Source organism: Gopherus evgoodei, chromosome 16 (assembly GCF_007399415.2).
Source record: "Gopherus evgoodei ecotype Sinaloan lineage chromosome 16, rGopEvg1_v1.p, whole genome shotgun sequence".
Taxonomy (NCBI): Eukaryota; Metazoa; Chordata; order Testudines; family Testudinidae; genus Gopherus; species Gopherus evgoodei.
This window is the reverse complement of record NC_044337.1, coordinates 25,831,737-25,855,464: the sequence shown is the minus strand read 5'-3', so window position 1 is coordinate 25,855,464 and position 23,728 is coordinate 25,831,737.

Below are 23,728 nucleotides of genomic sequence, written 5' to 3'. Positions count from 1 at the left end.
CTGTTAGCACAGAATCCTCTCCCCATATAGCGATCAGATCCAGTACCTCCCGTGCGGTCCATGCTGGAGCTCTTTTTCGATTCTCAGGAGACTGCATTGCTACCTGTGCTGATGAGCTCTGCGTGGTCACCTGTGCTGGTGAGCTCTCCACGCCAAACAGGAAATGAAATTCAAAAGCTCGCAGGGCTTTTCCTGTCTACCTGGCCAGTGCATCCGAGTTCAGATTGCTTTCCAGAGCGGTCACAGTGGTGCACTGTGGGATATTGCCCAGAGGCCAATATCGTCGATTTGCGGCCACACTAATCCTAATCTGACATGGCAATACTGATTTCAGTGCTACTTCTCTCGTCGGGAAGGAGTACAGAAACTGGTTTAAAGAGCCCTTTATATTGATATAAAGGGCCTCGTTGTGTGGCGGGTGCAGAGTTAAATCAGTTTAACACTACTAAATTTGGTTTAAATGCGTAGTGTAGACCAGGCCTGTGTCTTGTTCCTCACAGTAATCTTTCAGTTAAATGACTGTTGAACCTCCCCTCAGGCGCTTGATGGAGAACAGCAGAAAAGTACATAGAATGAAAGGGCAGATGCTTGGGTTTGTTAGCCTCTGCCTTTTGGCTCAAATCAGAGAGAGACACACACATGGCTGCTGATGTTTCTCCAGGAGCGGTGCCAGGGTTTTTGGCACCCTAGGCGAGGGTCCTTCCGCACCTCTGGTCTTCGGCGGCAATTCTGCTGTGGGTCCTTCACTTGCTCCGGGACCCGCCGCTGAAGTGCCCCAAAGACCGGGAGCGGAGGAGGACCCCCCTGCCACTGAATTGCCGCCGAGGATGGCAAAATGCTGCCCCCCCAAATTCTGGCGCCCTAGGCAACCGCCTAGGTCTCCTAAATGGAAGAGCCGGCCCTGTGTTTCTCACAGTTGCTCAGTTTTGTCATCAGATTTCAGTATCTCAGTAAGTCTGATTTTCAGGTTGCCTTTTTCTTGGTAGTTCTCCAAGCCCAGGATTTGCAACTGAAACCTGGTTCTGCTCTGAACTGCAGCAAAATACGTGAGGGGCTTGCTTGCCACGCTGCTAGCACGCTGTTCTCAGGGACAATGCTGGAATGGAAGTGAATAAGGACAAAGTCTTAATGAGCCCCCTGCCATCTGGAGGTGTGGGCCTTGATTAGCAGGTACTGAGAGCCGGAAGGCAGTGGCCAATTACACAAAGTTTGTAGATTTTCTTTTAACCTTGTCTTTGTGAAGGAATTAGTAATCAGGGAGATTGAGGCAAGTACTTTGCACCAGCCCAACTCAGCAATGGGTGCTCAGCCACCGGGACTTTTCAGCAGTGGCAGAACCCCTAGGCTGCACCTCTGGTCTTGCTCTGTTAGGGTATGTCTACACTGAAATCAGAACCCACAGCTGGCATGTGAGTTGAGTTGGACTTGTGGAGCTCAGGCTGCGGAGCTGTTTAATTGTAGTGTAGACACTGGTGTTGGGCTGGGTCCCAGAGCATAGGCTGCAGCCCATGCTGAAACAGCTACACTGCAATTAAACAGCCCCAGAAGCCTGAGTCAGCTGGCCTGGGCCAGCTGCGGGTATCTCACTGCAGGGTAGACAGACCCTTAGTTTCTGCCAGTGCTTTAGCAATGAAATACCGATTTTTCCTAAGTGGTGTTTGCATGATGCTTTTAAAAAAGGTGTCTTTGTAATGTGAAATCATGAGCCACATTAAGTGGCAGCAGAATTGGTCTCACTTAGGGGTGAGGTGTGAGGGCTGCAGGTTTGCCTCATTCTAAGGCAGAAGTTTAGAGAGAAATATATCATGGCGGTTATTGCTGCTTCAACCTGCTAAGCCTGGTTCTCAAGTCAACCTGAAAATATGGAGGGCCTTTTAATTTCAGAGCCAGTTGTAACTTTTCCCTGCCTCTCTCTAACAGCCTCCAGCCTGCCCATCTTACACATCCCAGGACCATGGTTTGGTAGACACTCTGTTTGCATTATGGTCGTATGTTCCCATGGGTGTACCCAAAGTAGATCATGCCAAACTAACCTGATTTCTTGCTTTGAGAAAATAATTGATCATTTTAGATAAGGGAAATGCAATAGAGCTAAGATAATTGGACTTCAGTAAAGTGTTTGACATGGTGTCACGTGGGAGGTTGTTTGTTAAATTAGAGCATATGGGATCAGTACACGGACTGTAAGGTGGATACGGAACTGGCTAAAGAGGAGGAGGCAACGGGTTGTCCTGAAAGGTGAACTGTTGGACTGGAGGAATGTTATGGGTGGAGTTCCTCAATGATCAGTCTTGAGACCAGTCTTATTCAAAATTTTTATTAATGACATTGGTACAAAAAGTGGAAGTGTGCTAATGAAATTTGCTGATGATATAAAATTGGGAGGTGTTGTCAATACAGGAGAGGATCGGATTATTATGCAGGAAGATCTGGATGACCTTGAAGACTGCACCACTGAATTTCATCCCATTTCTGTCACTCCAAAGTGCAAGGAGTGTGCTTAGGATTTAATCACAAGAATTTCTGCTCCAAGCTGGGGGCTCATAGGTTGGAAGCAACAAAAGAAGAGAGACCTGGGTGTGTGGACTGATCAAAGGATGACTATGAGTCACCAGTGTGGTGGGACCATGATGAAAGGCAAATGCAATCCTAGTATCTATGAGTGAGGCATTTGGCGTAGCGATAAGGAGATATTAATGCCATTGTGCAAAGCACTTGTTTGGAATACTGTGTGCAATTCTGGTCACCTGTGTTTACAAGCAATTAATTCACTTGAGCAGGTGCAGAGAAGAGTAGCTAGGGTGATTTGGGGACTGGAGGGCCTGGCTTGTGAGGGGAGAGTGGAAGAGCTTGGCTGAGACTGAAGAAGGGGTCTGATTACTTTCTCTAAATATGTTAGGGGGGTAAATACCAGGGAGGGTGAAGAGCTATTGAAGCTCAAGGACAATGTTGACACAAGAGTAAAGGGGGATAAACTGGCCATGAACAAATTCAGTTTGGGAATTAGAAGAAGGTTTCTTAGCATCAGAGGGGTGAGGTTCTGAAACAGCCTCCCAACAGGAGCTGTTGGGGTAAACAACTTAATTAATTTTTAGAGAGAACTGGACTAATATATGAGTGTGATTGTATGATGAGATTGCTTGTAAGATTGGGAGCAGGACTCATCAGTCCTGGGGTTCACTCATGGTTTAAGGCCTATGTTCCTAAAAGCTCATACATCAGGGCTTCAGCTGGCCCCCTGCAGGGGTCAGGAGAGGAATCAACCCGCCCCCCCCCAAGGCATTCTGTTGGTTTTGGTTTTTTTGTCCTTTTCCTCTGAAGCATCAGAGTTGACCACAGCTGGAGCTGGGACATTGGGCAGGGTGGGCACTGAGGTGGCACTGAACATTCTTTCTCTCAGCTGCTCAGCTGGCCAGCTCTTGCTCACATGCTCAGGATATAACTGATGTGGGGTCAGGAAGGCATTTCCCCCCAGGTCACATTGGCAGTGACCTTGGGTTTTTTGACTTTCTCTGCAATATGTGGGGGCAGGTCACTTGCCAGGATTATCTGGGTCTACCTCAATCATCTCCCTGCTTTGCAGGGGCCTCAGGTACTGGGCACCTCAGTCCTTCCTGTTCTCTGCCTCTGGCTCATCATAGTGCATGTCCTGTGGGCTGCGATACTTTGGTCTCACTTCAGTTGATGGATTCAATGTGCGAGTGCTGGATGGGGTTGGCGGCCTGTGACATACAGGAGGTCAGACTAGATGGCTGGTATTCCCCTCTGGCATAAACTCTGAGACTTTGGATATCTGGTTGTTAGCCCCCAGATCTTTCCATGTGTGGGTTAATACATGCTTTGTGTGTGGACAAGCTGAGTGTAATACATTTCATATTGGCAAACAGACCCTAGAGTCTTTTGAAGAGAGTGAGGGTGGAAGGATGCTGGGTATATGAACTGGGGTAGCTGCACATGCAGGCAGGTTTTAAGAGTGCTTCTCCCTGACTTGCCTAATTAACATACAGAAGCTCTTGGATAACAGGAGAGCTGAGAATTAAATGGGGCAAAAGAAGAGCCAAGATCAAAGTTTTTCCCTGAGGTGCCAGAAACATTCCTTGGGCTGTATGTGAATTCTGCATAAGTGTAGCGCATGACAATCCTGCCAGTAGTGCTGAGTGTAGGACATCTGCAGACGGCACAAAAATGCATCTGTGTAGAAAAGGTGAAGTAAGGCCCATGCAGATCATGTCAGAACCTGCAACAAACTGAGAAAGGAGAGCCTCCAAATCTTCAAAGGCTTTCTGAAATGTCTGAGCAGTAACCCTTGGAGCGCAAACCTGGCTTTGCTGGCTCTTGCTGTCCTAGGGCTGGCTGTGCTTCCTGCATTCCCAACAGCATGCTGCTTTCTTTCCAGTTTCTGGGCACCAGACATTTAAGTCTCCTGCCCTGGCCTCAAATCCCGATCTATATAAGGGGCCCAGTCTGGCACAGAAATCCCACGAAGCTGATGAGTCTTCTTATACAAGGCGCCTGCAGTTGAGCTGGCCAGGAATCTGTTTTCCTCGTCTGCAAATATTTTCAAGAGGTCAAAAATGTTTCCTATCTCAGATTGGTACAAAAAGTTGAAATCTCAAGAATATTTGAGACTCAGAAAAACCAAAATGTTCTTTTGTTTTGGGTCAATCAGAACACTGTTTCAATAAATTTCTTAACATTTTGTTTAGATTTTGACCTTTTTTAAAAACAAAACCCCTTTTTTTCAGTCTAACTTACATTTCTAAATAAAACATCATTTTGAAGTGAAAAACTGGAATTGCTCTGAATATGCCAAAATGAAAAGTTTGACAACTTCAAAACTTTCTTCTCTCCATTTTTTAAGTCAGGAAATGCATCAAATCGCCACCCGTTTTGCCAGCAGTTCAGGTTCTGACCAACAAATATTTTTCAATGAAAAGCCAATTTGTTTAACAATTTCCCTGCCAGCAAGGCTTGGCTCTGGAGCTTAATGAACCAGCCACCAGGCCCTTGCTTTTTGTTCACTTTATTTGAAGGAAACGTCTAGTTTTATCTTGACTTTGGGTGGCTTTGAAGAAAAATTAATTTCATGGCCCTGAGAAAAAACGAGCAGGGCTCAATGTACACACATGGTGCTGTAACCAAGTTGTGGATGGACTCCACATTTAGACACATGCAGCTCTGGCTGCACGCTATGCAAGTGCCAGTGCTCAGCACTGCTGACAAGCAGGTCACTTTTTCAGGGTTGGAAGGTACAGAGATTTAGGTGCCTAACTTTTGAACATGCTGACCAATGGAATTTTGTTGAAGATACATTAATGCTTGGATTAAATGGCTGAGTCAGCAAAGAGACCCATTATAAGAAAAGGGAACCACACGATCAGCCTGGAGAGGAACTGAAAACACTTTCAGAGCTGATGTTCACCAGTAACTGTCTGTCATGTTCATCCCAGGCCCTGCTCTCCTCTTGCTAGTATTAGATTCAACCCCTTTGATCTGTAAAAAGGAGCATTTTCTAAAGAAAAAGAGACTTCTATCCCTTAAATAGCCCTTTACTTATATTATCTCCTTTAGTTAAAAAATCCCAAGGAATCAAATTATTATAGAACAACAGAGAATAAAGCTTGCCAGTGTGAATGGCAGGAAACTGAGATGTTGGCCTGGTTTTGCAGAATTTTTTAAAATTCACTCAGAGGCAAACATCTTAAAACTTCATTTCAAACCAGGAACAACTCATGGATTTGCAAGTGTTTCCCCGGGGAAGGATTAACTATTTCCAGGGTGAAAATGTTTTTTCATTTCCAACAACCACAGCAAAATGCTCAAGGTAAAAGCACAAGATGTGTTACTTTTGGTAACACACAAGAACACATGATGCATTGACAGTTTCACTAACAGTGTGCATTTTCCCCAACAGAGATGACATGGTATGTGAACTGACCTACCAAACAAACAAACTCTTAGATTAGGAAAAAATATTGCAGGGTTCTTTTTAAAAATTTGTGATAGGATTTCAATGCAGTGTCAGGTTTGTCTGAGGGCACATGCACTGTGTATTACAAGTAACACAAGTCTCAGGTATTAGGCAACCATAGTTCTGACAGTGTTTGCTGTTAGGTTGCAGAGGAATGTATAAATCCAGAGTAATATATTTTTATGCAGGCTCCTTTATGTCCTTTAAAAGTCCTTTAGCAGTAAACAGGGTAGAGCTCTTTTTGCTGGATTTATCTTCCGTTCTGGAAAGATCCTCGCTCTCCGTGCTGCACTCCAGCGAGGAGGGGAAGTCCTATTGTGAGCAGGAAAGAAACCTGCCTCTTGCTTTTTCTGAACCAATCCCTTCAGAATTCTACCCCCCTCCCACACCATAAACAATGTGGATCAGTCTAATAAACTTCCCACATCTCTGGCCTTCAGTATCAATATAGATCAGGATTAGAGAACAACAGTTTAAAATAGAAAATTATTACAATTTGGATGTGCATAATTTGTACTGTCACAAGTGAAATAACCTCAGGTTTAGGTGGGAGGGAGGCAATGTTGGATTGAAACAAGGGCTGCCCTGGCTCAGTCTGGGAGCAGAGAGGACTGGGAGCAGGGAGCAGAGTCTGGAGTAGCTAGAACCTGGCAGGTTTTTTTTATGATGCCATTTTTGTCTAGTAAGAGAGCAATACAATGATCACTACTTCAATCTAAGCTGTCAGACGAGATCATGAGCAAAATAGCCCAAGGGTTTAAGAGTTAAACATTCTGCCAAGTTTCTTCTCATCACGTCTCTCCACCACAGCCAAAAGCAGGGCAGAGAAGTCCCTGCACCTAGGAGTGAAGGAAAAGCTGCATATCATTTTGTGTAAACCACCTTTTCTGCTCACACTGTCTCTAAATAGGTCTGGCAATGAAAATGCGGAGGGTCTGGAAGGGACCTCCTGATGAGGAGAGACTGAAAAGTAGGGGGCTGTTCAGTTTAGAGAAGAGATGAATAAGAGGGACTTGAGAGAGGTGTCTGAAGAAATCCTTTGCTCTTCCCCTCAATAAGAATAAGGAGAGGTTCAGTGAAATTAAAGGCAAAACATTGAAAATGGATAAAAGGAGCTAGTTTTTTACACAACACATAACTGACATGGAGAACTCTTGGCTACCAGATATTGAAAGCAGAGATTTAGCAGGATTCAGAGACGGATTAGACAATTGTATGGGTAATTGGAACATTCAGTTACATTAAACAGGATGAGCAATATTTTTTACAAAGAATAAAAATGCTATAAGCCAAACACTAATTGCTGGGGGATAGGCAGAAGCTTTCCCTGGGGCAGGTTATTTCACAATTGTTCATTAGGGAGTTTCTTGCACCTTCTTCTGTCAGACGCAGGATGGTAAGGTAGTTGCACTCTGGTCTTATCCAGTCTGGCAAACCCTGTTCTTTTACTGCACTCAACTTGAATTTTAAAAGTGATATTAGACAATTATTTAAGAATGAGAGCCAAATTGCTAATAGGGCCAAAGAAAGATTCTTATTCTTTACTAATTGGTTACAGTTTATCTGTATTTACAATAGATACAGTATGAACAGAGTGGATAAGCAGGGAGGAGTCTGGAGTCTTAAAAATCAGGCACCCCCTTCACTGAAGGCAATGGGAGCTTTGCCTTTGCCTTCACGGGGAGTTTTTGTGTGTCCTCTCTCCTGTTGTTCGCACACATGTTTGTGTGTGTGTTTCATTTGATCTCTGAGTAATATTTTTGAAGGACTGTGCTCAGGCAAGTTCTTCCTGCTCAGACGCCACATACTGCCCTGATTTGGTTTATCTTCTGAGCAATATTAAAACAGGAACCATTTCCCTAAGTGGAGTCTTTAAGAATGTCAGTGATGAAGTTAAGGGATAATTTCATTTGGAAAGTCAAATGTAGTTTATTAATTCTATACATAAAATGACATGTAAAGCAGAAAAATTGAAGAGAGCATGAGTGAGAATGGAAGTCTCTGCACAGGTAGATTTCTTTCATTACCCAGTGTTCTGAGCCCTTCAGTTTGCCTGATTCCTTTTCACGGCTCTCTGGAATTCTCTCACATGTCACAGCTACAGAAAACACATCCTATCATATAAAGTGCTTGCAGAATACAGCAACAGTAAATACAATTTGCATTTCTCCATAGCACTTTCAATCACTGTAATAGTGTGTTTGTAATGATGAAATTGACCTATAGTATGAACCAGAGAATTGCAGGTTTGTACTGACAGAATATTAAAAAAGAAGCAGAAAGCCTTGTAATGAAAATACTATATAAAGCAGTAGTGATTTTCTATAAGAACAATTACCTTTTAAAAGACTGATTAGGCTAGAGAATGCTTTTATAATGGTGTCTTTTGTTTTATGCACAAAAAAGATCAGTTTTATAATGAAATGCAAAATATGAATTCCAGTGTGCATAACCTATATTGAGTGTAAAAACCTCAAATGAATAAATGCATCTGCATGGTGCTAAGTGGCTCTCATGCACATCACTTTACTGTTAGCTGCAACATTTTTGGACTTTATTATCACCCTAATGTGCTAATTTTCTGATGTACACATCACTGTTTACTCTCAATAATGTAAGCATAAGAATGGCCATACTAGATCAGACCAATGGTCCATCTAACCCAGGATCCTCTCTTCTGACAGTGGCCAATGCCAGATACTTCAGAGAGAATGAAGAGGACAGGGCAATTATGGTCCATTCCCTGTTGTCCAGTTCAAGCTTCTGGCAGTAAGAGGTTTAGGGACAGACAGAGCATGGGGTTCCGTCCTTGACTATCATGGCTAGTAGCCACTGATGGATCTATCCTCCGGGAACTTATCTACTTCTTTTTTTGAACTTAGTTATACTTTTGGCATTCACAATGTCCCCGGCAATGAGTTCCACAGGATGACTGTGCGTTGTGTGAAGTACTTTCTTATGTTTGTTTTAATCCTGCTCCCTATTAATTTCATTGGGTTTCTATGTTATGTGAAGGAGTAAATAACACTTCTGTATTCATTTTTGCCACACTGTTCATAATTTTATAGACCTCTATCATATTCCCCCTTGGTCATCTCTTTTTAAGCTGAACACTCCCAGTTGTTTTAATCTCTTCTAAGATGGAAGCTGTTCCATACCCCTAATTATTTTTGTTGCCCTTCTGTGTACTTTTTCCAATTCTAATATATCTTTTTTTGAGATGGGATGGCCAGAGCTTCATGCAATATTCAAGATGTGGGAGTACCATGGATTTATATAGTGCCATTCTGATATTTTCTGTTTTAATATCTATCCCTTTCCTAATGGTTCTTAACATTCTGTTGCTTTTTTTGACTGCTGTTGCACATTGAGCAGATGTTTTCAGAGAGCTATTCATAATGATGCCAAGATCTCTTTCTTAAGTGATAATAGCTAATTTAGACCACATGATTTTGTATGTATAGTTGTGATTATGTTTTGCAATGTGCATTATTTTTAATTTATCAGCATTAATTTTCATCTGCCATCTTGTTGCCCAGTCACCCAGTTTTGTGAGAGTTCTTTGTAAAGCTTCTAAGTCAGCTTCGGACTTAACTATTTTAAGTAATTTTGTATCATCTGCAAATTTTGCCACCTCACTGTTTACCCCTTTTTCCAGGTCATTTTCTGAATACGTTAAATACCATAGGTACCAACTACAGCTCCTTGGAGGATGCTGCTATTCACCTCTCTCCACTGTAAAACTTTACTGTTTATTCCTACCCTTTTTTCCTATCTTTTAACGAATTACTGTTCCAAGAGAGGACCTTCCCTCTTATTCCATGACTGCCTACTTTGCTTAAGAACCGTTGGTGAAGGACCTTGTCAAAGGTTTTCTGAAAGTCCAAGAACACAATAGCCATTGGATCATCCTTATTCACATGTTTGTTGACACTCTCAAAGAATTCTACTTAGCTGAATATGTATGGAGAGAGTTTCCCCATTCCACACAGCATGCAAAGTAAATGAATTGTTTGCCTAATCAAGTCATCTACAATGAATGTTTATTGCAGCAAGAATTCAGAGTTAGGGTATCTGCAAAGTATGTAATCATATTGGAAGTAAATACTCCATACCATACTGCACCAATACACTTGGGTTTCGTTTCTGTTGCTAGGAGTTTGTGGGTGTTTTAAAGTGTATTTTATTTTATATATTCAAAGTGTATAACTGAATTTTTTTTTTATTAAAAACATTATTGTTTGAAATAAGATTTGTATTCAGGATTTAATGCATGAAAAAGATTCCTGTTGTAATTAAGATAACTTCTCAGAAGAAAGGCTAGCACCGAGGAAGTGAAATTTACTGCAAACTTGATCCATAATAATAATTTTATTTCATTTAAGGAACAGGGTTCTCACTATTACTACATTTAATGAAAAAAGGCTCTAGTCACATTGTCAATGGGAACAATCATTTATTTTCACTCAAGGTTCTATTTGAATTGCTAAAATAAATTTCAAACTCATATTTATCCACTATGATTGTCACTCAGCTTTATGTATTGTTTGTATGTTACACTTAAAAGGGAAAAGGGGTAAGAGTCTGACTTGATCAGATGCAGATAAGGTGCTCCACTTTCAGAGTATTCTCCTGGATTATCACGGGTGGCAAAGATTCAAACTGAACCCAAATGTGCATATTTAAAATAATTGTTTTAAATTACACAGTCTGGGTTGAGCATGCAGCAGAAATGCATTTGAGAGTTTTTATACAAAGAGCTTGTTCAACTGGATGTGTGGCTGTGATAATTGATTATTCAAGAGCAATATTTTTTTAATATAGACTTTGAGCAATAAATCAAATGAGATCTTTGTGACATGGTCTCTTTTAGCTCTGATCCTCTAGATAGGATCACTTGCACCATCACAGTACAAAGTGTACTCAGAACACTGGTGACAAATTCCTCCTTAAAACACACTTATTTCTTTTAACTTTCCATCCCTGATCAACTATGACTCTATCTGCTTCTACACTCATGCCTCACTAGTAATTTCATTTAGACTGTCCAGTTTAGACTGTGAGCTCCTAGTGAGTGGGACCTATCTAACCTATGTGTTTTGTAAAGTGCCATGTAAACCTCAGCTTCTGGAACAAAGTAACCGAATTAAGAAATCTCCTGCTAGCCTTACATTGTTAATAAGGAGATTATTCAGTTTTCACTTCTCAAAAGCATATTGAAATGCAATTTGATTCATGACTTTGCATTAGTTAATAAATAGTAAGCTTGAGTAAATAGCTATTTGGTAATCATAACTCTAAATACACGCGTAGTTTTGTCTCTGACAGCAGGTAATGTCTTCTGATTAGTCAGTTTACAGTGTAATTAGTTTCTAAAATCTCAGAATCATATCTAAGCAATAGGAACAATTCCTTTTAAACCATGCTCAGCCGGAAGTCGCTTGCTGCAATTTCATAAGAAATAATTCATTAAGAAGAGCCATAAAATAATGACATTTTCAGTTCTAAAGATGTTTATAGGTGCATTTTCCAGCAGGTTTTAATTTCTCAGGCTGGGCTCATAAATAGTTTATTTTGTCTTTCATTCTGCACTCTGAATTTAATATTCATTTCTACTGATTCAGATTCTCCAAACTCTGCAATAAGGTTATTTTTATTGTTGTTCATTTTAAATAATTATACAAGGTAAACTTTATTTTTATGGTACTGTACCGACAACTATGGAGATTATGCTAGCTAGGTAACTCTGAAGATAAATAGAAAATTCACACAGCAACATTTATGAAAAAATGTGCCCAAATACATTTAAAACATAGAATATTTAAGACACTGCAAGACTGTAAATCCTTTTTAGCTCTCTGGCTAGCTAGGACAGCTGGTGATTTTTCAGTTTACAGGTACTGTATCTCTAGCATGGCATTTATTTTGTGACAAAGGAATATAAGTTGCCTTGGAGATTTTTAATTAACTCTTCTCCTGTAGCTCTTGCCTGCTTATCATTTCACTGGTTATTTAAGCTTCGCATCAGATTTGGGATATTATTCTTTAGAAATGTCCTCTTAATCTCCCCAAATTAGCATTTCAGCAAAACATTGTTTCCATAACACACCATTAAATCAGCAGTTTTTAAAGGTGCCGTTAATATTTACCACCATCAGTCGTGACCTGAACAGCAGCAGGACCCTACAGACAGGCTAGTGTCTGGACACTGGAATTAAACCTGGGAATATCTGTGTTCTAAACAGGGGAAATGAAGGTAGTTTCTTATCTGATTGTTATCCAGACATTTCATGCCTCACCTGATCTTTCTTAGTCACTTTTCACAACTTGCTCCTCAGAAATAACAACTCCCCTTCTTGGTTATATATAATTATCCTGAATTGGGATTTATAAACTAGTTTATTTATTCAGTGTTATTGTACTCTTACAAACTAATTTACATTGTAAAATGGACGCAGCTTGGACATTAACTGTATTGCTTGGCATTTCCAGCCAGGCAGGCTAATTCTTTCAGCTAAATGAGTAGAACTGTATTAATCTTTCCCTTGAATATTAATAGATGATCATAAAGCTGGAAAAGGCAGAAAGTGCTGCTAGTGATACATCCCCTGAATGCCAGAGTATTTTTCCCTATACTGTCCTTTTAATAGTGTGAAATTTATTATTATCAGACCTGCTGATACCAATCAGCCAGCAACTGGGTCTTAAGAGTTTTAGTCAGCTGGATTATAAATGTCACAAAAGCTTTTAAGAATTTAGAATCTAAAGCCTTTTCTACCCTGAAAGTGGAAAGATGGGTCTAAGCAAATATGATTTACAGATACAGGTTTAATGCCATAAGCTAGAGGGAGCTCCACCACAACGAAATAGAAAGCTTCAGTTTCATTTATCAGTGTGCTCCCTGGCTTTGTCTGCTTCTGAACATAAAAGACCCAGTTTTATTGCAGATATTATCTACACCATTCTGTGATATGAACGTTATTGTTTAAACTATTGCTGAGACATAAAACAGCTGAAACCTTCCACCATCACCAGCACCATATTCATGCCGAAGCCTTTGATAAATATCAGTTAGCAATCACTGGAAGGATTTTTCTCGTTGTCTTTTTCTTTGTCAGAATACTCAGCCATCTTTAAGAAATGCACTGCCTCTAAAGCCAGGTGCAGATGCTATTTTAGGGCTTGATTCTGCACTCTTTCTCATGCAAGCTGGGCTGCCTCAGGTGTCAGTGGGGTTCTGGATTGGCCCCTTAGTTCTGTGCTTGAACTGATGTCAATGTGCTAATGGTTGCAAATGCAAATATTTCCTACATAAAGATGTATTTTCTTTCTAAAGTAATTTATACTAATACAGTTGCATGTGTAGCAGGTAGGAAAGTTGATTTTAATGCTTAAATGGACCTTTTAATTCAAAGAATGATTGCCCGAATGAGTTTATTGTGATACTTCTTTTACAAAGCAAATGGTGAAGATTGTAGCTGGAACATTTTATAATTCGTTTGTTTACATTGAGAATCTTGGACAAAAGGGTGTCCATACAATTCAAAACAGGATGGCTTTGCCTCTGGGGTATTGCCAAAAGGGTGTTGCTAGAAAATCATAAGAGGATAAGAACGGCAAAACTGGGTTAGACCAAAGGTCCATCTAGTCCAGTATCCTGTCTTCCAACAGTGGCCAATGCCAGGTGCCCCAGAGGGAATGAACAGAACAGGGAATCATCAAGTGGTCCATTCCTTGTTGTTCATTACTAGTACTTACATGCAGTACTAGGAAACAATTATTTTTTCCTGTTCACTAGTATCCCTGGCTAATTCACTTTTTGGACAATGGAATTCTCTTGCCTAAATTTGGGTCCCAACTCATTTACAAAGTAGTAGAAATAACTGCTTGATCTAAGCAGTTATTGTGGCTCTGCTCAGATAAATAATAAGAACACACCTATCTAATTGATTTTGTTAATGAAATACCACAGCATGAAGAGAGCACCAACTGAAATTACCAAGGCACAGAGTAACCTGGGTGGTGGCTGGGTATCTGGGCTTTATTTCTGTGTATACTGGGTAGGTCAATACCAAAATAATTTATCATATGAACGTGGCCTCTTTTTCTGCTTGTGGAATGCCCATGGGCAGCTGATGGTTCCATCCCATTTATTAGAAATCATTTGACCATTTTTTCATGAATTTTTAAAACTGGCGACTGATCATGACCAATCTCTTTTATTGGACCAACTTCTGTTGGTGAGAGAGACAAGCTTTCGAGCTTTCATAGAGCTCTGTGTGGCTCAAAAGCTTGTCTCTCTCACCAGAAGAAGTTGGTCCAATAAAAGATATTACCTCCCGCACCTTGTCTCTCTTTAGTATCTGTCTGTGCATTTCTATTTATGTGATGAAACAAGCAAAGTCTTGGTGATACCCCAACAAGTACTCTTTATGCAACCTACATTGTGTTTGATAGGCTTGTACCTTAGGACTTAGTGCTCATGAACTGACAGCCATGGAAACCAAAGATCTCCAGTTTATCCATTTAAGTTGTACATTATGGGTAGCAATAGTGAAAGCTTCCTCCAACCCACCTCACTGGTATGCCTCAACCCTGTCCTGGATGAATTAGTTCTAGAATGAGGCAGAGGCGACTTCAGTGTCTATGACCATTTACTCCTTGGCTTCTCGCCTAAGACTGACAGCAAGGAGATCTGTGCCTGCTCACAGAGTCTATGCCACAAGCCTCTTTGCTTTCAGCAGGAAAAGAATACAGATCAAGAGTGTGCCTCACATGTGACACGGACACTCATTCCCTGGGAGCTGGATTGGCGACACTCATCAGCACACAGCCAACAGGTGGGTCACTGGTGAGGTGGGCTGTATTTGAATTGGTGGTGACACAGAAAGGAAGGGTCTGAACCTGTTAGGACTGATCCTGAAGCCACTGAACTCAAGCCATTGGCTGATTCTCTTGGTGTTGAGAGACCACATAAGGGGGTGTAGGGAGGCATTACATTATTTACTAGACATGTAGGCACATGCCATAAGATGGAATGATTTGTTCTTCAGTTTCAACTAAAATTATTTGTCACCTGTATTTATTCTGGGGGTAAGAACAGAAAGTAGCTGGTGGGGTTGCCAACCCTCCAGGATTGTCCTGAAGTCTCCAGGAATTAAAGATTAATCTTGAATTAAAGATTATATCGTGATGAAACCTCCAGGAATGGGTCCAAACAAATTTGGCTATCCTAGTAGCTGGATACATTCAGCCTGCTCTGTAAATACTACTCTTCTTTCTTATTTATGGACTGCCTTTACAAAGAAGATTTTTCTGTTACAAGCAATTCTTCCTATATTTCTCTCCCAGTCTGTCTTTATATTTGTTGCCGGCACTTCTCCAGATCAGTAGCTGGATCTTTAGCTGTGTGAAACTACTGTAGTTGTAGGAACTGAATCCTTTATCCATACAATGAGTAGCTGCAGTTTAAAGAAAAACATCTTAGATGTTTACCTTGAAAAATGGTGAATTTCCCAGAAGTGGTGAATTTCCCAGCTTGAAAAAGTCTGGTTTACTTCTTTTGATGTTTTGCTTTTCCAGTTTTTGGGGAGCACTTAAATTAGAATAGCAAGGGCTTCTCTTTGTCTCCTGCTAGTTACAGGCTTTAACGGCATTTCTGTTCCTTTTATATGCTACAGTAACATCCCTAAGTTATTCCCTACGAATAGAGACCTAATTGTGTAGAATCATAATTGCATTTGTGCTGATGTACTTTAAAAATCGCCTGGATGCAAAGACATATGGGAGGTGAGAAGAGAATGTCAGCTCTGGGTGAGTTTGAAAAAATCCACCCTATTATATATGACTATATATACATGCACAGGTACACATGCATGCACCCATACACACGCACATGCATGCATGCATGCACACACCATCATTCCAGGTGAGCATGGCTGAACAAAGCTTTAATTAAAATCAGTGGAGAAATGTCCAAGACAGGTAAAAGGGAAGCGCTGCATGCTGTTGTGGGCTGAGCTGCTAGGGTGGGCTGGCTCCCAGATAGCACCGTTGTGTTTCCCAGGAGATCACTAGAGGGATAGTAGCTGTTTGTAGAGTAAAGATTTTGGGCCCCTCAGCAGTGGTGAATTTCCCAGCTTTCCCAACCAGCCAGTGCTGGGACACTTCAGTCTTGCCACCAACTTGCTGCTTCTGCAGGATTTTGCTTCTCTTGAAGGACAAAACTAATGTTTGCAAGGTAGAGAAAAAGGGCCAATTGGGCCTTTCCAGGCCATATGGGGAGGGACCCGCTGTGCACGGATCACCCACTTTCCTTGTGGAAGGGAGTCTGGTTCTTCCTCAAGAACACAAGGGTGCCCTCTACTGAAGCTCTGCAAATGTGTCTGCCAGACTAAACCCCATTCTGCAAGCCCGCCGGCGGCCTGACACCCCACAATATCAATGAGCTCACAGAGCTAGATCCACAAACACTACAGACAGATCATCACAAATAGCCATATCCAGGGACCCCCATCACCATCACTGGATATAGTACACGTGCCTGCAACATTATTCGAGGCTGCCTTGCATAATAAAAAGAAAGTTCTAATCTGAAATATTTGCACAAATGAGGCTTCAGAGGCTAGATCAATAGGATTTATACAGCAGATCCATTTTTCTTTATTGGATGTAGAAAAGAAATTAAGACCCAACACTTTGATTGGCAGGAATGCCAGTGTTCAGTATGTGAAGGTAAGGATGCAGCTAAGAACAGAGGACCCAATACATACAGTACAGAATTAGATGTTTAATATGTCTGTATTTTACAGGAACAGTCTCATATGCCCTAATAGTGCCTTTCTGCCTTTCTGTATTTCTACAGTACATCACATTTTATAGATTTATTCATAGATTTATAAAAATGGTCCCACCATCAAATCTCAAGTTCCAGGGACAATATACAGAAAATATGGCAGCTGTCATGAACTCCTCCATAGATTTAACTGTAATTAATTCTCAGGCAAAAAGAGAGAGCTCTTTACCATGTCTTGAAGGGAATCAATGTATGTTTTTCAGATCATCTGGGGGAAGTTTTCTCCACTGACATCCTGCCCCTACTACCAAAGCTGGGATTAATTGAGCAAGCAAGTAGTGGGTTTAAGGACACCTACGGACTCGTGTCTATTTGCTGAACAAGTACAGGCCTATTGCATTTTCAGCCAGAAATGAGTCAGAGACGAATCCCCAGACACTCTGTTTCTACCTCTTGTGTTCCTCACCATTTTATCTGAGGTGCAAACATGCCACATGTTATTGTTCTTGCTTATTGTCTTTTTTTCTCACTAGAATTCCCTTCTGTGCTGCTTGCTTGCTGCTTTCACCAGTCGTTTTGCCTTTTTATTACCAATAGTTCTAGTGATTACTGACCAAGTCTTGGGTCCTACCAATGTTTCTGCTGCAAGTGCCCAAGCTGCTAATGGCCGAGTTACCTCCTGCCTAGGGACTTTGAATAGCCTACCTCTTACTAAATGTGTACAGGAGCATTACATGTTCCACAAGCATTTCCTGAGCAACCTGTCTGTGTATCCTCACTGCTCCATACCTGGAGGCCATGCCCTAGTTATTCTGAGAAGATAAAAGGATTGTCATTAAAGCAGACTCCCTGCTGTCTGTTAAAATATTGAATCTCACCTTTCATAAGGTTGCATTCATTAGTAACTCTTAGTGTAAGGTTCATTCAGGTTCAGATGAGCACCTTCAGTTAAAACACTAATTGAAATCTCTTTAGTTTGGAATTACACTGTGAATCTTGTGGGAGCAGGTTTATTCTACTGATATCATGATGCTTTCATTCCCAGCTGAAACGAGGAATCCCAAAGCATGTGAAAATTTAAAAGCAGGATTTAGTTTGAACTTTGGAGTAAGGTTCAGGATTCTGGGAGTAAGGTTCAGGATTATTGACACTGGTTTGCCCATTTTAATGGAAACCTCTTGCCACCATTCTGTAGCCCTTCACATTTATCTAGAGCCTCCTTCAGAAATCCTAGTCTGGATGTTTTGTGCAGGTCATAACTGGCAATGCCAGACTTGCCCAGTGGTTCCTCTTTGGCCTGGTCTACATGACACGTTTATACCGATTTTAGTAGCGTTAAACCAATTTAACACTGCACCCGTCCACGCAACGAGGCCCTTTATATCGATATAAAGGGCTCTTTAAGCCAGTTTCTGTACTCCTCCCCAACGAGAGGAGTAGCACTGAAATTGGTATTACCATATCGGATTAGAGTTAGTGTGGCCGCAAATTGATGGTATTGGCCTCCGGGCGGTATCCCACAGTGCACCACTGTGACCACTCTGGAAAGCAATCCGAACTCGGATGCAGTGGCCAGGTAGACAGGAAAAGCCCAGCGAACTTTTGAATTGCATTTCCTGTTTGCCCAGCGTGAAGCTCTGATCAGCACGGGTGGTGATGCAGTCCCAAATCCAAAAAGAGCTCCAGCATGAACCGTACGGGAGATACTGGATCTGATCTCTGTATGGGGAGACAAATCTGTTCTATCACAGCTCTGTTACAGAAGACGAAATGCCAAAGGATTTGAAAAAAATCTCCAGGCTATGATACAGAGTCCACAGCACAGTGCTGCGTGACAAGCGTAAAGGAAAGCCAAAGAATCAAATGGATGCCCATGGAGGAAGGGAGGGGGTACTGAGGACTCCAGCTATCCCACAGTCCCCACAGTCTCCAAAAAGTATTTGGATTCTTGGCTGAGCTCCCAATGCCTGTAGGGTCAAACACATTGTCCGGGGTGGTTCAGGGTCTATCTCGTCAATTTACTCCCCCTCTCCCCCCTGTGAAAGAAAAGGGAAAAAAATCGTTTCTTGACTTTTGTCAATGTCACCATATGTCTACTGCATGCTGCTGGTAGACACGGTGCTGTGGCACTGAACAGCAGCATCTTCTCCCCTCCCTTCCCCGGTGGCAGATGGTACAGTGCAGTAGGACTGGTAGCCGTCCTCGTCGTCATCCCGTGAGTGCTCCTGGCTGGCCTCAGTTGAGGTCGGGTGGGGGCGCCTGGGTAAAAATGGGAATGACTCTCCGTTATTCCCGGCAGATGGTACAGAACGGCTGATAACCGTCCTCATCACAGCAACTGGGGGCTGAACACCATCAGCCCTTCTGCTTTCATGTCTAAAGAAAAGATTCTGTACTGCCTGGACCATCAGAGCAATGGGATACTGGGCTCCTCTCCCCCGCACCGTTTAATGTCCTGCCTGGACTATCATAGCAGCTGGAGGCTGCCTCCCTCTCATTTTATCTCACTAAAAACTCAGTGTTTCTTATTCCTGCATTCTTTATTACTTCATCACACAAATGGGGGGACACTGCAACGGTAGCCCAGGAGGGTTGAGGGAGGAGGGAAGCAACGGGTGGGGTTGTTGCAGGGGCACCCCCTAGAATGGCATGCAGCTCATCATTTCTGTGGGATCTGACATGGAGTGGCTGTGCTCTCTGGTTTTCTAGTACACTTGCCCCATATTCTAGGCAGGACTGACTCTATTTTTAGATACAACATGAAGGAGGGAATGACCTGGGAGTTGTCTTTGCGCCTCTGGCCGACCTCAGCGAGGCCAGCCAGGAGCACCCATGACAGCAGCAGATGGTACAGAACGACTGATCACCATCATCTCATCGCCAATTTACAATGGCACTGCAGATGGTACAGAACAACTGGTAACTGTCTCTGGTACCTTGCAAAGGCAAATGAATGCTGCTGTGTAGCGCTGCAGTACTGCCTCTGTCAGCAGCATCCAGTACACATACGGTGACAGTGAGAAAAGGGAAAACGGTCTCCATGGTTGCCATGCTATGGCGTCTGCCAGGGCAATCCAGGGAAAAAGGGTGCGAAATGATTGTCTGCTGTTGCTTTCACGGAGGAAGGAATGAGTGACGACATTTACCCAGAATCACCCGCAACACTGTTTTTGCACCATTATGCATTGGGATCTCAACCCAGAATTCCAATGGGCGGGGGAGACTGCGGGAACTATGGAATAGCTACGGGATAGCTACCCACAGTGCAACGCTCCAGAAATCGACGCTAGCCTTGGTACATGGACGCACACCACCGAATTATTGTGCTTTGTATGTCCGCGTGCACTCGACTTTATACAATCTGTTTTACAAAACCGGTTTATGTAAAATCGGAATAATCCTGTAGTGGAGACGTATCCTTTGTCTATTCCAAGTCTTGAAATACTTTCAAATTTGGGTGGACAAAATGTAAAGTACGCCAGGATGGATGAATTTATGCAGAAATTTACTGGAGCTAATACTTAAAGATTAAATGAAACAAAAATAGATGAAAGAAACTAAATCATAGCATTGGATCCACCATTACTCAACATGACATTTAGAAAAACCAAACCCTTTACTGGTTTATTCAATTGCCACTGAACCCCACACATTAATTTCTCAAAGGAAAATGAGCTTTCCAGAGCAGAAAAGACAATAAAAAAGGATTGCAAGGGCATTGTGTAAGAAGCAACCATTTCTGGGCAGACTGCACGTCCAGATTCTTCCAGAACTGAAGATCTGGTAATCCTGTATCAGCAAAATAAGGTATTTATATTTAATGGCACAAACAATATTTGTAAAGTTAATTGGTTTTGTCCCAGTTTCAACTACTCCCTAAAATTAACACATCTGAATTTCAAACTTAGATTCCATTAAGAGGTGAGTATTAGAATGGGAGCTCTGCAAAAAATAATTATCATGTCAAGTGATGTGTAGGAGAACAGGAGGGGCTGCAATAGAGCATGGCAAACATTTCATGTTACCCACTATAAGGAAACTGATCTGGGGAGGAGGAGGACAGAGCAATGAAAAGTAATTGGGGGATTATCAGGAGGAGAGTTTTTAGCAATCAGCACATCTACAATTTATTAATATGTTGTCAGTAAATGCCTTATGAGCTGCACAAGAAGCCCCACATTTAAAACAATCCGGGCAAATGTGAGGTCTTTCGCTGGATTTGTGCAATACACGGCCTTAAGCAAAAGGCCATTTTTGGCTGGCCAATAGGAACTTTTCACAATGTTTTGGAGAAAAATGATAGCTGCTAACTAAAAATACATTGGTGGCCTTTGACCTAACTCAGCTATTTCTTCCTGTCTGGCCTGTGTACTGTTTACAGCTCCAAAGTGATGAGGTGTATGTAAACCCCAAAAGGTTTGGAGGTTCAGATAAATATTCATAAGTTCAGGTGCCTGTCTGGATCATTCTGAGATACTTTGGTCAGGCAATTGAGCTGGACCTCCCAAGAGGTCAGGCTTTGTTGTGAAACTATTTGAATTTCCTGGCTTCATGTAGGTTGGAGTGGGTGATATTCACCCTGCTACAGTGAAATTCACCTCTCTGAGGAGGCCAGCATAAGGCAGTTATTTTTCACAGGATATTTTGAAATGTTTTAAAATTTTCCTGTGCAAATTGTTCATCTTTTCAACAACTTTTCAACCACTTCTCAACCACTGCAAAGGCAAAAATGTTTGGTTTTCACAAACTACTTTCAGTAAATCCTCATCAATCATCATATTTTTTCAGGAAAACTTTTCAATTTTTAGAAGCTAAAAAGGCCCAAAAATATATACTGAAAAATGAAATGTTTAACAAAATCTGAACATCTCTACTGAAAACTGAATTATTTTACTGAAAAAAAAAATCTGTTTTCTGTTTCTTCATTCAAAAATTGAAAATTTCAGCCAAAATGAAAAATTTTGTTTTGTTCAAAACAACCCCAAACCCAAAATCATGTTTAGATTAAAAAATGATTTGAAGAATTTTTTTGACCAGCTCTCATCTCTGAGCTTAGGTAGGATTTAAACAGTGCACAGGCTGGCCCTCTGCAGACAAGAGAATTTTATCCATGCATTGTATCCACTTACAGTCACGGGGAAATCAGGAAGAAATGTTCTTTTTCTTCTTTTTTGCATTTATTTGTATTGCAGGAGCACCTAGAAAACCCAGCCAGGATCCGGGCTACATTATGCTGAGCCCTGCACACTCTCAGGAGGACATGGCCCTTCCCTGAAGAGCTTACAGTTTAATAGAAGACAAGTGAGTAATAAGCAATAGGAGGAATGGAGAGGGAGGATCAGTGTATATTAGTAATAGGACCGGGTGATTACTGAGACCAGCTGATGCACAGCACAATGGCTTTGAATGTTGTTAACAGTCAAATGACAGGGATTATAGCAAACCATCGGAAGCACTAGAATACAGTTTTAACCTGATTCTTTTGAAACTTCATAAAAGTTTTGAGTTCAGATTTGTACACATTGTTGCCCACAATGCTTTGCTCCAATATTTAACCCAAGTCAGTTAGCTTATCCCTAACAAACAGCATTCCGATTGCTATATCAGCACCAAAACACAGTGGCCGGTTTCACAAAACAGGGCAGTAATAGTGCCAACTTCTAATGTACATCTGCAGCATTATGATCCATGGCTGCATAGTGTTGGCAGTGAATGAGACAAAATATGGTTAAGCCCATTCCTATTATGGATCTACACAATGGAATGTGTCATCCTATTAATGACCACTCAGTCTCTGAAATTTCTGAGTGAGACTTGAATACATATTCAGATTAATGCACAAAGTTGGGTTAAGTTTGAAATAGTTTGTTAACATGAACTAGGGGCTGAGCTGTGAAGAAACTCGATGGTAGAAGAGTTTCTAGGAAATCAGAAAAGAAGCCCAGTTGCATTACTGTTACTTTCAGCTCTGTGTCTGACCTCAGAGCTGAGGAAGATAGCTTGCCTCTGTTTGGCAAATGTTAGAGCAAACTGCATTGTAATAGAAAATGTCCTCCAAGGAATCAGCAGAGTTTATTGGCCCATGTGTCCCTTGGGAGACACTGGTTTTGGGATTCTCATTGCCACTGCTGCTCACTTTCAGATCTAATCAAAAGTTCACCTTCTCCCCCAGCATACCTGCAAAGGCCCTAAGGAAACTCTCCAGAGGTACCACTAGCGGAAGGAGGAAATGTGACTCCTTTAAATATAAACAAAACTGGGGAGTTTATACTGTAGGTTTTGTTTTGACACCAGACTACCACATGGACTTAGACAAGGGTGTGGGAAATGCCTCTTCTTAAAGGAGACAATTTATTCAACTAACTATTTTGATGAGAGGAGGAAGGATTGAAACCTGGCGCTGTAGGAAGAAGAGCAGTGATTATTCATCAGAATATTTAGCTCTAACTTTTTGAATGTTGGGCCATGGAGTAAGCACACCGGGCTAATAGAGACTGTACTGGGATTTCTGTCTTCATCATTACTAGATGAAGGATTTTGCTGTAAATATATTAAGGGAGATTCATACAAGTATAACCACAAATGTCAGAGTGTATTCCCAATTCCCAAATGTGTGTTGCTGTGCTAATGCTCAGTGCCACTGGCAGATGTTTCAGATTTGGATTTTATGCTCTGTTTTTATGCCATGTCTTCAGACTTCTATTATTTATTATTGTTATTGGTAACTCCTGAAATTCTAGAGATTGTCATCATTTCTGTCTGATGAGACATTCCTAGAAAAGTGGGAAAAGATAAAAAGGAAGAGAGACAAAATGCAAGAGTTTAAAGTGCGACCCTCCACCCCCCCCAAACTAATGTTAGGTTTTTATCTGCAGTTGGCATGAAGCAGTTAATAAAAAGTTCATCCCTTTATGTACTGATAGCTTTGTGATGTGGTATGTGAGGCTCTGACTGGCTTTCAT